At 35.7% G+C, this 13,188-nt stretch overlaps 1 pseudogene across 1 annotated transcript; it reads left to right on the top strand.

The window, feature by feature from the left end:
* The first annotated feature begins 776 nt into the window (after window positions 1–776).
* LOC308349122 (small nuclear ribonucleoprotein F-like) lies at window positions 777–1,082 on the top strand (annotated as a pseudogene). Its single transcript has one exon. The product of its transcript is annotated as a small nuclear ribonucleoprotein F-like (transcript).
* The last annotated feature ends 12,106 nt before the right edge of the window (window positions 1,083–13,188 follow it).

Here is a 13,188-nt window from a genome sequence, read left to right as displayed (position 1 = left end):
TTTTTTTTTTTTTTACAAATTCTGTTACTTTTCTGATACTGAATTTTCTTTTTATTACTTGTAAAATAAAACAATATAAATAACAGAAAAAAGTATTTGGGTATGACTTTTAGTTCTTGTTTAATTTGTCTTAGCTTGAGCTCCTGCCTTGCTGTCTTGATATCTTGTCTTTCTCACACAAAGAAGGGACTATTGCCAACGTGGCTCAGAACCCATGACTTGTTTTCTCCAAACTTGAAACTAGACCATTGTGCTTATTGTTAAGATAATGTCTATTCTTTGACACCAGACAATACAAATATTGTGAGCTCTTTGTTATTATAAAGGAAAGGTGTCGTATTCTTATTCTCAATGTGTAGGCTTCAAACATAAGAGCTGCTCAATAGGTATTTGTTGAATTATGAATAAATATACAAGTAAATGAATAAAGGATATTTGTCATAATTTAGTCAGCAGCTCATACTCTGGGATTATATATATCAGCATGTTTGTGTATATTATCTAGATATTTCTTCAATCAGCTAAGGTAATTTAGATAGTCTTGTCATTCAATAAATCCTTGTCTTCTTATATCCCCAACAAATACACTCTCAGTTTCTGAGATGAAAAACGGGATTAGGAAAACTGCCTTCTGTTAAATCATACCAAAAGGGTTTGAATTTATTATTTTTGTAGAAATTAAGAACCTGGAAGGAGTTTCACTGGCTATAGCTACTCTAGTCCCCAGGAACAGGTAACAGTTCCGTTGTCAGCAAGTGGCGTGCAGGATTTGCATGATGAGTTTGTCCCTCAATCCCAAATCTTTCCTGAATGGATTAACAGGAAAACCAATAATGGTGGAACCTAAGTGGGAAACGGAGTACAAAGGCTACCTGGTATCTGTAGATGGCTATATGAGCATGCAGCTTGCAAACACGGAACAATAAACCGATGGAGCATTGTCTGCACATCTGGCTAAATATTTAATAAGGTGTAATAATGTTCTTTATATCAGGGGTGTTGAAGAAGAGGAAGGAGATGGGGGAAATGAAAGAATAGCATCTTTTGTGGGGAATTTTTTTATATATATTTTTAGACAATAAACATTTATTTTTAAGGAAACAAAGTAAATGCTAGATAAAGAAGTCTAAATCACATCTTGGGAAATGGGAGTAGTTTTCAGCGAAGTATCAGCCATGTGATGATGTTGCCTTTTATCTAAATAAATGTTTTATTTAAAATAAATAAAATAAATATTTTATTTTAAAATAAATATTTCATTTAAAATATTTATTCAGGGACACCTGGGTGGCTCAGTTGGTTAAGCCGCTGCCTTCGGCTCAGGTCATGATCCCAGGGACCTGGGATGGAGTCCCGCATCGGGCTCCGTGCTCGGCGGGGAGCCTGCTTCTCTCGCTGCTTCTGCCTGCCTCTCTGCCTGCTTTTGTGTACTCTCTCTCTCTCTGGCAAATAAATTTTAAAAATCTTAAAAAATAAATAAATAAAAAATAAAATAAAATATTTATTCAGATGTTACTTTTGATAGATACTATACATTTTGTACTCAGGGAATATGTTATTCAGAATTTTGAGCTGGAAGAAATTATTCATAATTATTTTAAATTATAAAAACATCGAATCTCCAAATCTTTCAATGATAGATGTAGATACATGTATAATGAATTTGAATGGACTGATTTAAACTGGTTTATGTGAGGATAATATACCCCTTATAAGATAAGAACCTTTAGAATGATTCTTAACCAAAAGTGAACACCAGAATTATATGTTATTTTTTAGAGACATACACATGCCTGCTATGCTTTCACCATCAACCCAAATTGGCTGGGCCAGATTTTTTTTTTTTTTTTTAAGTTTTCCAAGTAAATTTGACACACATCTCAAAATGATGAGTATGGTGGTTATTCAATTTCTATTCTAATGGTGACAAGTGAATAGCTGCATTAGTTTATGTAAATCATGGAAACTGCTGAAATAAGCACTCCCCAAAATGTCAGTGGCTCAGTTAATAAAGGTTTATTTCTTAATCAAATCACAATTTGTTATGGGTCATTCAGGAACTAATATCCTTTCATGTAGTAGTTTCTAGTGTCTGCAATTCCTTCACTTAATACTACACAGATAGCCCTTAGAGAAGAGAGGTTAGGCCTGCTTTTAATCACCTCATTCCAGAAGATCATTTTGTTAATAGAACACATTATATTGTCCCAACTAAATGGAAGGGAGGCAAGAAATATCAATTAGGAATGATCCAAGGAGAAAGCCACAAACTTTGATACTGGTGATACCCTGTAACATAATAAGTACCCAATAAATATTTAAAGATAAATATAATTCTGAAACATTATTTCTAATACTATGTGATCCTTGATAGTCTTACAACTAAATATGTCTGACTACAGAAATTTTAATAGATCAATATGCTGAATACTTTAAAACAAATCTCATACTAGTCTGGTCCTGACTAAAAATAAATAAATTACCTACTTCCTCAAAAGTTCTAAGACAGTTGTTTAATTAATTCAACTCTTTAAAGATGCCCATTTTTTAAAAGATTTTATTTATTTATTTGACAGACAGAGACCACAGGCAGAGGTAGGCAGAGAGGCAGGTAGAGAGAGAAAGGAGGAAGCAGGCTCCCCACCAAGCAGAGAGCCCGATGCGGGGCTCGATCTCAGGACCCTGGGATCATGACCTGAGCCGAAGGCAGAGGCTTTAACCCACTGAGCCACCCAGGAGGCCCTAAGATGCCCATTTAATTTCACTGAGAAGAACTGGTCAAATCTATTTTTCATTGCACCAATTAACTGTGTATGTAATGATACACGGTCTTCGACCCAACAACTATTAATGTGTGTAATTGCTCCAAGTGTTGCAAAAAAGGAGGGCATCATTTCATAATGGGAAATTGCACTGGGCTATGAAAATTACACTTCTGCTACAGATACAGATTTACTTCTTATACTCTATTTGACTCATTTTCTTCCATGTGAATAAGCTCTGATCTCCCTTTTTATTTTTTCAAAGATTTTATTTTAGAGAGAGAGGAAGAGCAGAGAGAGAGAGAGAGAGAGAGAGAGCAGAGAGGGAGAGTGAGATCGAGAAGCTGACGCCCTGCTGAGCAGAGAGTTTGACTCATGGCTAGACCCCTGATCATGAACTGAGCAGAAGGCAGATGCTAAAGGACTGAGCCACCCAGGTGCCCCCAATATCCACCTTTAAACCCAGAATATATTTTCAGTTCCAAGGAAGGAATCAATGTCCTTTGATCATCAACTTGTGCAATATGCAAGTCTAAAGAATAAAGGGAATGTAGGCTGGGCCTATAGGATTGGTGAATTATTTATAGCTTCTGTGACATAAATTTCTACCTATTTTGTGTTTTTTTTTTTCAAGGATGATGTGAGGATAATGTATAATGTGCATTACATTACAAAATACAGCTATAAACAAACAAACTAAAAACTTAATATATGAGGTTGACCCTGTGAAGTTATTTATGAAGATGTGGGTAAAGCTAATATAGAAGTTTCTTGATCAGTATTTGTTGAAAGAGTGGATAAATACAAGAAGATTAGTTTGATAGGACCTCCCTACAGCTCATATAGGGATACCAGACTTAAGAGATTTAACACAGTAAGCAGCTAGGAGACGTTTTTGTCCAGGCAAGTGATGCATTTCTTTTTTTGAACTAATTCTTGTCTTTAAGAGAAAGAGCTACTATAAACTCTGAGATTTTTGCTATTCTCAGTCAAACAGAACCTACGATAATTTTTAGAAAGTAGTTGGGGACAATTATTTGCAGAGTGGAACTAATCATGATTTGAGCCATTTAGCTAAAAGATCTTTTCAAAAAGTCAAATATTAAAGATACGTCAAACAAAATGAGGTCCCTTATCAATGTTAATCTAGTATCTTAAAATCATAGACAACTAATCAAATTTTAAGTGCATAATGTTACATGGAAGAGTTTAAATTGATCACTAAAAGATAGGATTGTTTAAGTAGGTGTGAAAAATTGAGATTAAGAATAGGTGCTACTAAAGAATAAAGTTACTATGGTGGGGGTACTACAAGTAGCTACAAAAAGACATTCTGAGTTAAGAAATTCTTAAATACAAAATTCGTGTTTAATAGTGTCAAAGTGAGAAAAGATATGGACTCTTTAAATTCAAATTTGCATATTCACATTTGGTAAACCCCAGTCCGGTTTGTAGTTTCAGTTATTGTTACTATGTTAAACTAACTCTATTTAAAACATAATTCATTATTTCTGTATGCATACTTCTTTTTAAAAAAATTTTTACAAATGCAGTTGACATACAATGCGTATTAGTTTCAGGTGTATAACATAGTGATTTGACAAGTTTATACATTATACTGTGCTCACCACAACTCTACTTACCATCTATCACAATACAACACTATTACAATATCATTGACTACATTTCTTATGCTGTGCCTTTTATTCCTATGACGTAATCATTCCATAATGGGAAGTCTGTATCTCCCACTCTCCTTCATCCATATGCCCATTCCTCTTACTCTCCCTACCCCTGCACCCGGTCCCTGGCAACCAACAGCTTGTCCTCTGTATTTCTGTATTTACAGGTTTAATTCTGCTTCTTGTGTTTCTTTTTAAATGGCATCACCAAATTCGTAAGTAATGCCTCATTTTATAAGAGAATAAAGAGTTATACTTCACTCCTCTTTTTCCATACTACTATTCATGGCATTTCTTCTTCTTTTTCTTTTTTTAAGATTTCATTTTTTATTTATTTGAGAGAGAAATAGAGAGGGGGGGAGGGGCAGAGGGGGAGAGAGAGAGAGTCCTAAGCAGACTCTGTGCTCAGTAGTGAGCCTGACATGGGGCTCAATCTCACAACCCTGAGATCATGACCTGAGCCGAGAAATCAAGAGCTGGACACTTAACCACCCAGGTGCCCCTATTCATAGCATGTCTAAGGAAACACCAAATACTGCTTACTGTACTTTTTAGCTCAGAGATTATTACATCCACTGATTGCTTCAAAAATATCCTAGCTAGTTTCACTGTCACTAGTTTTGCCTCAATTCCCACAGTGCTATCATATTTGTGTTTTCAAACTTTATGTCTGATATGTGCTTTTCCTAAATAAAATGTTTTTAATGGTTGCCTATAAAGTTCCAAATGTCTACCCCATCAGCTAGCAATTATGACCTAAGGGACAAATCCAGTCCACTACTTATTTCTGTAAGCCTGACAAGCTAAAATGATTTTTACATTGATTATATTTTAAGTAATTATATAATTACCTAAACAATATCTTTGATTGTGCCTCTTGGTCTATAAAACCTAGAATATTTACTTGTTAGCTCTTTATAGAACAAGACTGTAGACTCCTATGTGAGCAAACTGTGAAAAGCCCATAAGATACACTGTTACCCTATCCGCCTACTCTCTCACTACACCATTAACCCTTAACTTTCTAACCAAGCCGATTCTGGAAATTGTTGAATTTTTAGGAAATAAAATGCTCGTTCTCAGCTCTGAGCCTTACCTCAGTACCCTCTAAGTCTGAAACATTCACCTATTCTATATCATTGGATAAGCCCGTTCTTCCTTCGACTTCAATTTACCTTCCAGGAAACTTTATAGAACTTCTTTGTTTTTTTTTGTTTTTTTTTTTTAATTAAATTTTTTATTTATTTTCAGCGTAACAGTATTCATTGTTTTTTCACCACACCCAGTGCTCCATGCAATCTGTACCCTCCCCAATACCCACCACCTGGTTCCCCCACCCTCCCACCCCGCCCCTTCAAAACCCTCAGGTTGTTTTTCAGAGTCCATAGTCTCTCATGGTTCACCTCCCCTTCCAATTTCCCTCAACTCCCTTCTCCTCTCCATCTACCCTTGTCCTCTATATTATTTGTTATGCTCCACCAATAAGTGAAACCATACGATACTTGACTTTCTCTGTTTGACTTATTTCACTCAGCATAATCTCTTCCAGTCCTGTCCATGTTGCTACAAAAGTTGGGTATTCGTCCTTTCTGATGGAGGCATAATACTCCATAGTGTATATGGACCACATCTTCCTTATCCATTCATCCGTCGAAGGGCATCTTGGTTCTTTCCACAGTTTGGCGACCGTGGCCATTGCTGTTATAAACATTGGGGTACAGATGGCCCTTCTTTTCACTACATCTGTATCTTTGGGGTAAATACCCAGCAGTGCAATTGCATAGAACTTCTTTATTCTAAGTAGGAGTCAGTTTGGTTCTCTGGCAAACTGTCATTTCTAAATCTGGTAATACTTGCTCTTCAGTGGAATGTCCACTAAATGGCTACCACAGTAGCTCCCATCGAATATGTTCCTCTGCACTATGACTTGCCACATCCCTATGAAGAGATGGAGCCTATATCTCTACACCTTGAATCTGGGCAGGATTTCCAACTTTACTAATACGCTGTGACAGAAGTGACACTATGACAGATGTGAGACAATCCCCTATGAGGCCTGGCAGCTTGTGACTCCTGCCACTTTGAAACCACTGTCCAGGTAAGAACTGTCATTACCCTGGGTCCATCAAGTGTCAGTTAGCCTCTTACCTAATAATCTGATTATATGATGAGGCCATGGTGAATGCAATGGCATCTACAGAAAGAGAGGTGAAGGGGCAATGAGACCATGCACGGGAATGAGGAAGCCACTGTGGAAGCAGATCTGCCAGCCCTGACACTGTATGTTATACTATATGGATCAGAGGCAAATTGCCCATCTGAGTTCCTTCTACATTCCCGACCTATAAAATGTAAGCGAAATGAAATTGTTGTTTCAAACCAATAGCTTTTGGGGGTGTTTTGTCATCATGCAGTATCCAGCCAGAACAAAATAACTGCCTCATTGCTAATTTGTTTTTCCAATTTGAATGTAAGGTTTAGATGACTGAATAGAATTCTCCCTTATCAAGTTTGTTTCATGAAGCTTGGCATATGGGAAATACCTGCTACATGCTTATTGAATGAATGAGTGCATTTTCAATGTTGAATATAAGACTGAATATGTAAAAGTTCCAGGAAGTATGTAGCTAGCAGATGCTGTCTCCTATGGAGAGAAGAAAAAAATAAGGGAAGTGATAAGAAAGTGGCAAGAATGGTAAGGAGGCAGAAAGTGGACTTATACGGGCAAGAGGGCAAATACTGGGGAGGAGGTGGTGTGAAGGTGTGTTGGGGGTTACCAAGACCAACTCTAGGTTTGATGATTCATTAATGGATTTAACATATAGTCTAACTAATGACTATGATTTATTGGGGTAAATGAATATAAAGTAAAATTTCCAGAAGGAAAGCAGATGAGGTGAAGTCCTGGGAAAACCAGGTACACATTTCTAAAGGTTCTCTCCTGGGGGAATCATACAGGATGGTACCGGCAATGAGTTGTGACAGCATTTGTGAAATGTTGCCAACTAGGGAAGCTCATTAAAGACTCAGCATCCAGGGGTTTGGTCATATACGTAGCTTCTGCCTAGCACATACAGAAATTCTAGACATTCAGAGTAAATCAGGTGTTCAGTATAAATTATAATGTTTATACAAATAGTTTAGACATAGTAAATAAGCCACTCTGATGAGTTCTGGGGATGGTGGAAATCCTCCCGAAACCTAAGTTTCTAGATGACAGCTGAGGGACAAACTTATAAGCTGGTGTTTCAAAGAATAGCAGTCAGGGGGCGCCTGGGTGGCTCAGTGGGTTAAAGCATCTGCCTTCAGCTCAGGTCATGATCCTGAGGTCCTGGGATCAAGCCCTGCATCAGGCTCTCTGCTCAGCAGGGAGCCTGCTTCCCCCTCTCTCTCTCTGCCTGCCTCTCTACCTACTTGTGATCTCAGCCTGTCAAATAAATTTTTAAAAAATCTTAAAAAAAAAAAAAAAAGAATAGCAGTCAGGTCTTCTATTGTAACTCTTTTATGCATAGAAGGGAAAGGGTATATCGTCCTTAGAGGCTACCTCAGCCCCTCAGACACTGTCATTAGGATGTCATTTATAACTCCTGAGGAAAAAACTTACTAAGTGCTGTGTTAACCTTATATCAAGTAGATCCACATTTTCAGTTAGGACAATCCTCTACTGACAGTCTTTAACAGAACATGTAAAAAGTTAGTTCTTAGTAGGAAGGATAAACAGATTCTTTCCAAATAATTCTTACATTAAAAGAGAATCTTTGAATTTATTTTTAATGCTACAAATACTAATTAACTACCTGCCATGCACAAGGGCATGTGCTAAGGTCTTTAATGATGACTTTCAAACAGGGACTTCCTTTTAGGACTTAGAAAAACAGAGTGGAAGACTGACTAATACAGAAATAACTACAGCATAATCTGGCAAGGGCAAGACTGGAGGCCTACATGGTTAGCTTTTTGCACATATCAAAGGAGACAGCTAATGCTGTTGGAGAGAATGTTGGGAATATCCCTCTTCGGAAGTGCCTGGTGGGTCAAAAGTTTAATTATGAGTGGGATTTATTAGGGCAGAAACAAGAAGGGGTCTGCCTTTTCAGTAGAGAGAATAATTCGCCCAAAGGCTTTAGAGTCCATAACACATTAAAGAATCACAAGTAAAGTCTGTTGCTAGAATGCAGATCTTTGAGGGGAAAAATTAGAAGTGAAAATGGAAAATCATGTGAATTGAGATTATTAAACAGATTTCATGGGCACACTAGCAGGTCTAAACTTCAAATAAAGGCAATGAGAAGTCCGTGAAGACCTTCAAAGTAAAAGGCAAGGGTTAGAAGAATTTAAAAATGCATTTTAAAATTCTGATGTAAACAATGGATTACAGCAAGTTTTTCTTATTTTAGTTTTTTATTATTTTTATTATTTATTTATTTATTTATTTGTTTATTTAATTAATTTATTTGTTTTTTTATTTTTTAAGACTTACTTTTTAGACAGTTTCAGGTTTACAGCAAAGTTGAGGGAAAGATACAGAGATTTCCAATATATGCTCTGCCCTCACACATGCATCGGCTCCTGTATTACCAACATTCCCCACAAGAGGTGGGGAATATGTTAAAACTAATGAACTACACTGACATATCATAATCATGCCATAGTTTATATAATGGTTCACTTTTGGTGTTGTATATTCTATGGGTTTGGTCAAATGTATGATGACATGTATCCAATACTACTGTACTATCATATCTTTCGCTGCCCTAAACATCATCCTCTGTGCTCCACCAGTTTATCTTTCCTTCATCTCAGTCCCTGCCAATCACTGATCATTTTGCTCTCTCCACAGTTTTGCTCTTTCCAGAATGTAATGTATTAGAATCATACAGTATATAGCCTTTTCAGATTGGTGTCCTTCATTTAGTAATGTGCATTTAAGATTCTTCTATGTTTTTTCATTGCTTGATAGTTCATTTTGTTCTAGTGCTGTATAATATTCCATTGTCTAGATGTGCTACAATTTATTTGTCCATTCACCTACATACTAAAGGGCAACTTAGTTGCTTCCAAGTTTTAGCAGTTATGAATAAATTTGCCATAAAAACATGCATGCATGTCTCTGAGCGGACATAAGCTTTTAACTCCTTTCAGTAATACCAAGGAGTACAACTCCTCGATTACATGACAGAAGTATCTCTAGTTCATAAAAAACTGCTAACTGTCTTCCAGAATGGTACACCATTTTGTGTTCCAGCATTATAGTAGAGTTCCTGTTGCTCCACATCCTTGCCAGCATTTGGTGTTGCCAGTGTTCGAGACTTTGGTCATTCTAATAGGTATACAGTGGTATATTATTATTATTTTAATTTGCATTTCTCTAATGACATGACTGTGCAGCATCTTTTCATACGTTTACTTAGCATCTGTATATTTTCTTTGCTGAGATGTGTGTTAAGGTTCTTGGCTCTTACTTATCAAGTTATTTTGTTTTCTTACTCTTGTTTTCTTTCTCTTGTTTTAAGAGTTTTTTGTATATTCTGGATAACAGTCTTTTATCAGATATGTCTCTTGAAAATATTTCTCCCAGTCTGTGGCTTGTCTTTTTATTATCTTGACATTGCCTTTTGTAGAACAGAAGTTTCGATTTTAATGAAGTCTAGTTTATATATTATTTCTTTCATGGGTTGTGCCTTTGGTGTTGTATATAAAAAGTTATCACTATACTTGAGGTCATCTAAATCTTCTCATGTTATCTTCAAGGAGTTTGATAGTTTTGCATTTTACATTTAGGTTTGTGATCTATTTTGAGTTAATTTTGGGTAAGGGTAAGTCCATGTCTAGACTTAATTTTTGGATACAGATACCCATTTTTTCCAGCACCATCTGTTGAAGAGACTATCTTTGCTCCATTGCATTAACAGTGTTTGCTCCTTTGTTAAAGGTCAGTTGACTATACAGATGTGGGCATATTTCTAGGCTACTTTTTCATTGACTTCTTTGTCTATTCTTTGTCAAAATCAAACTATCTTCATTTCTGCAGCCTTACAGATAAGTCTTGAAATTGAGTAGTGTCAGTTCTCCAACTTTGTTCTTCTCCTTCCATATTGTGTTGGTTATTCTGGTTCTTTTGACTTTCCATATAAACTTTAGAATCAGTGTGTTGATACTGACAAAATTATTTTGTTTGGATTTTGATTGAGACTGAATTTACTCTCTAGACTGAGGTGAGAAGAACTGGTATCTTGACAATTTTCAGTTTTCTTATCCATGAACAGGGATAATTTCTCCATTTAGTTTTGCCTTGATTTCATTTTTCAGTTTTGTAGTTTTCCTCATCTAGACCTTTATAGATTTTGTTAGATTTATACCTAAGAATTTCATATTTTGGTCCTAATGTAAATGGTATTGTGTTTTTTAGTTTCAAATACTTATTCTTCATACTTATTCATTCCTGGTATATAGGAAAGCAACTTGGCTTTTGTATATTAACTCTGTGTTGTACAACTTGGCCATAATTGCTTATTATTTCCAGGAGGGCTTTTTAACAATTTTTTTGGATTTTCCACATAGATGATATGTCATTTGTAAATATAGACAGGGTGTTTCTAATCTGTATACATTTTATCCCCTTTTCTTGTCTTATTGCATTAGCTATTACTTCCAGGATGATACAAAAGTAATGGTGAGAGAAGACATTCATGCCTCATACCTGATTTTAGTGGCAAACTTTAATTTCTCACTATGACATATATTGGTTGTAGAATTTTTTATATACTTTTTATTAAGTAGAGGTAATTCTCTCTATCCCTAGTTTACTGAGAGTTTTTATCATGGATTGGTTTTGAATTTTGTCAAATGCATTTTTCTGCACTTATTGATACAATTGTGTAATTTTTCTTCTTAATCATATTGATATTACAAGTTGCATTCAATTTTTTTTTTTAATGCTGAATAAGTGTTGCATACCTGGTATAAATCCCACTTGGTTGTGATGTGTAATTCTTTTTATACAATAATGGATTCCCTTTGCTAATATATTTATTGAGAATTTCTCTATGATCATCAGAGATATTGGTCTATAGTTTTCTTGCTATGTGTTTGGTTTCAGTATTAGTGGTTTTCATAGAAAGCGAGAAGTATTTCTTGTACTTCTATACTCTGAAAGAGAATGTATAAAATTGGTACATTTTCTTCCTTAAGTGTTTAGTGAAATTCACCAATGAAACCATGTAAGCCTTGTGCTTTCTGTTCAATAAAGTTATTGATTACTGACTTTTAGCAAACTGTGTCTTTCAAGCAATTGGTTCATTTTATCCAAGCTATCATATTTGTGTCTTAGTAATTTGTGTTCTCTTTTTTTTTCTTAGCCTAACCTTAAGTTATTTTTATAAGGCCTTTTGCTTTTAAATTTCTCTACTATCACACATTATTTTCTTTATATAGACTTTAAATCAATTCTAAATTCTTACTACATAGTATCTGTGAAAAAATACATTTACATTGCATTTATATATAATTTATAAATATGTAGACTATGCATACATATACAAATGTGTCATTGTCTGTACCTATGAAATGTGTGCAATGTGTGATAATGAGTTTGACAGTATGCTGAGATCTCTCTCTCTCTCGCTCTTGCTCTCTCTAAATATATATACACATACACACATATACATACATACATACACACATACACAAGTATTAACTATTGTACTCTAAAATATTAATCAATGATAGAGGTTACTGCAGTAATTTTGAAGCAATGGCAAGGCCAGGTCTACTTTTGGACATTGAGAACAAACTATTTAAAGAAATCACTCCAAATAAAGTAACACATAAATTTTCAACATAAATTATTGTTTAAAAAAATATTAATGCCTGGGGCGCCTGGGTGGCTCAGTGGATTAAAGCCTCTGCCTTCGGCTCGGGTCATGGTCTCAGGTTCCTGGGATCGAGCCCCGCATCGGGCTCTCTGCTCAGCGGGGAGCCTGCTTCCTCCTCTCTCTCCCTGCCTGCCTCTCTGACTAGTTGCAATCTCTGTCTATCAAATAAATAAATAAAATCTTTAAAAAAAATATTAATGCCTGGATTAGCTAATGGCAAATAAAGGGATTCTTCAGAAACCAGAAAGCACAAGAAAATGAGAGTTCTAACAGGAAGCAGGGGAGTCAAGTCAGCTTTTCCCCTGGGATTATTTATCAATTCCTGGTGGCCTAAGCCAGAATTTGAAGAGTTATACAACTAAGTTATTGGGGGACAAAGAGAGAAGCCCAACAGGATGAGAGTTCAGATTTAAGGATCCCACACAAAATCAAATAATTCAAGAAGCAATTCTCTCAATAGGTGAAGTCAAAAGAAAATCCAATTTTATGGAAATGGGGAGGATGCCTGAGTGATTAACCCTTGGTCCTGAGCCAGAATAAAAAGGATCTGTGGAGAATTTATAAGTTTCTACTCACACAGGTCTATAAGTTTGAATCTATATTCGTTTGTATCACTCTCCCCCATCCCTCTGCCAAAACTATCCTGAGATTTAGTAAAACAGCTCAAAATTGGTAGAGTCCACAGGCAGTTGATAGAAACAAATGCAAGTCTTCTTTAGATTAATATATATCCTTAATCATAATTTTAAATAATTCTCAAAACTGATAATTCAAGGAAGAGAGGCTCATATTCACAAACAACTAAACACCTGAGGAACTTAAGCCATCAACAGAAGCCATTAATGAAACAACAACAACAACAAAACACAC

This window comes from Martes martes (genome assembly GCF_963455335.1).
Source record: "Martes martes genome assembly, chromosome: 9".
Taxonomy (NCBI): Eukaryota; Metazoa; Chordata; class Mammalia; order Carnivora; family Mustelidae; genus Martes; species Martes martes.
Note: the sequence above shows the minus strand (reverse complement) of the source record. Positions and strands in the feature narration are given on the sequence as shown.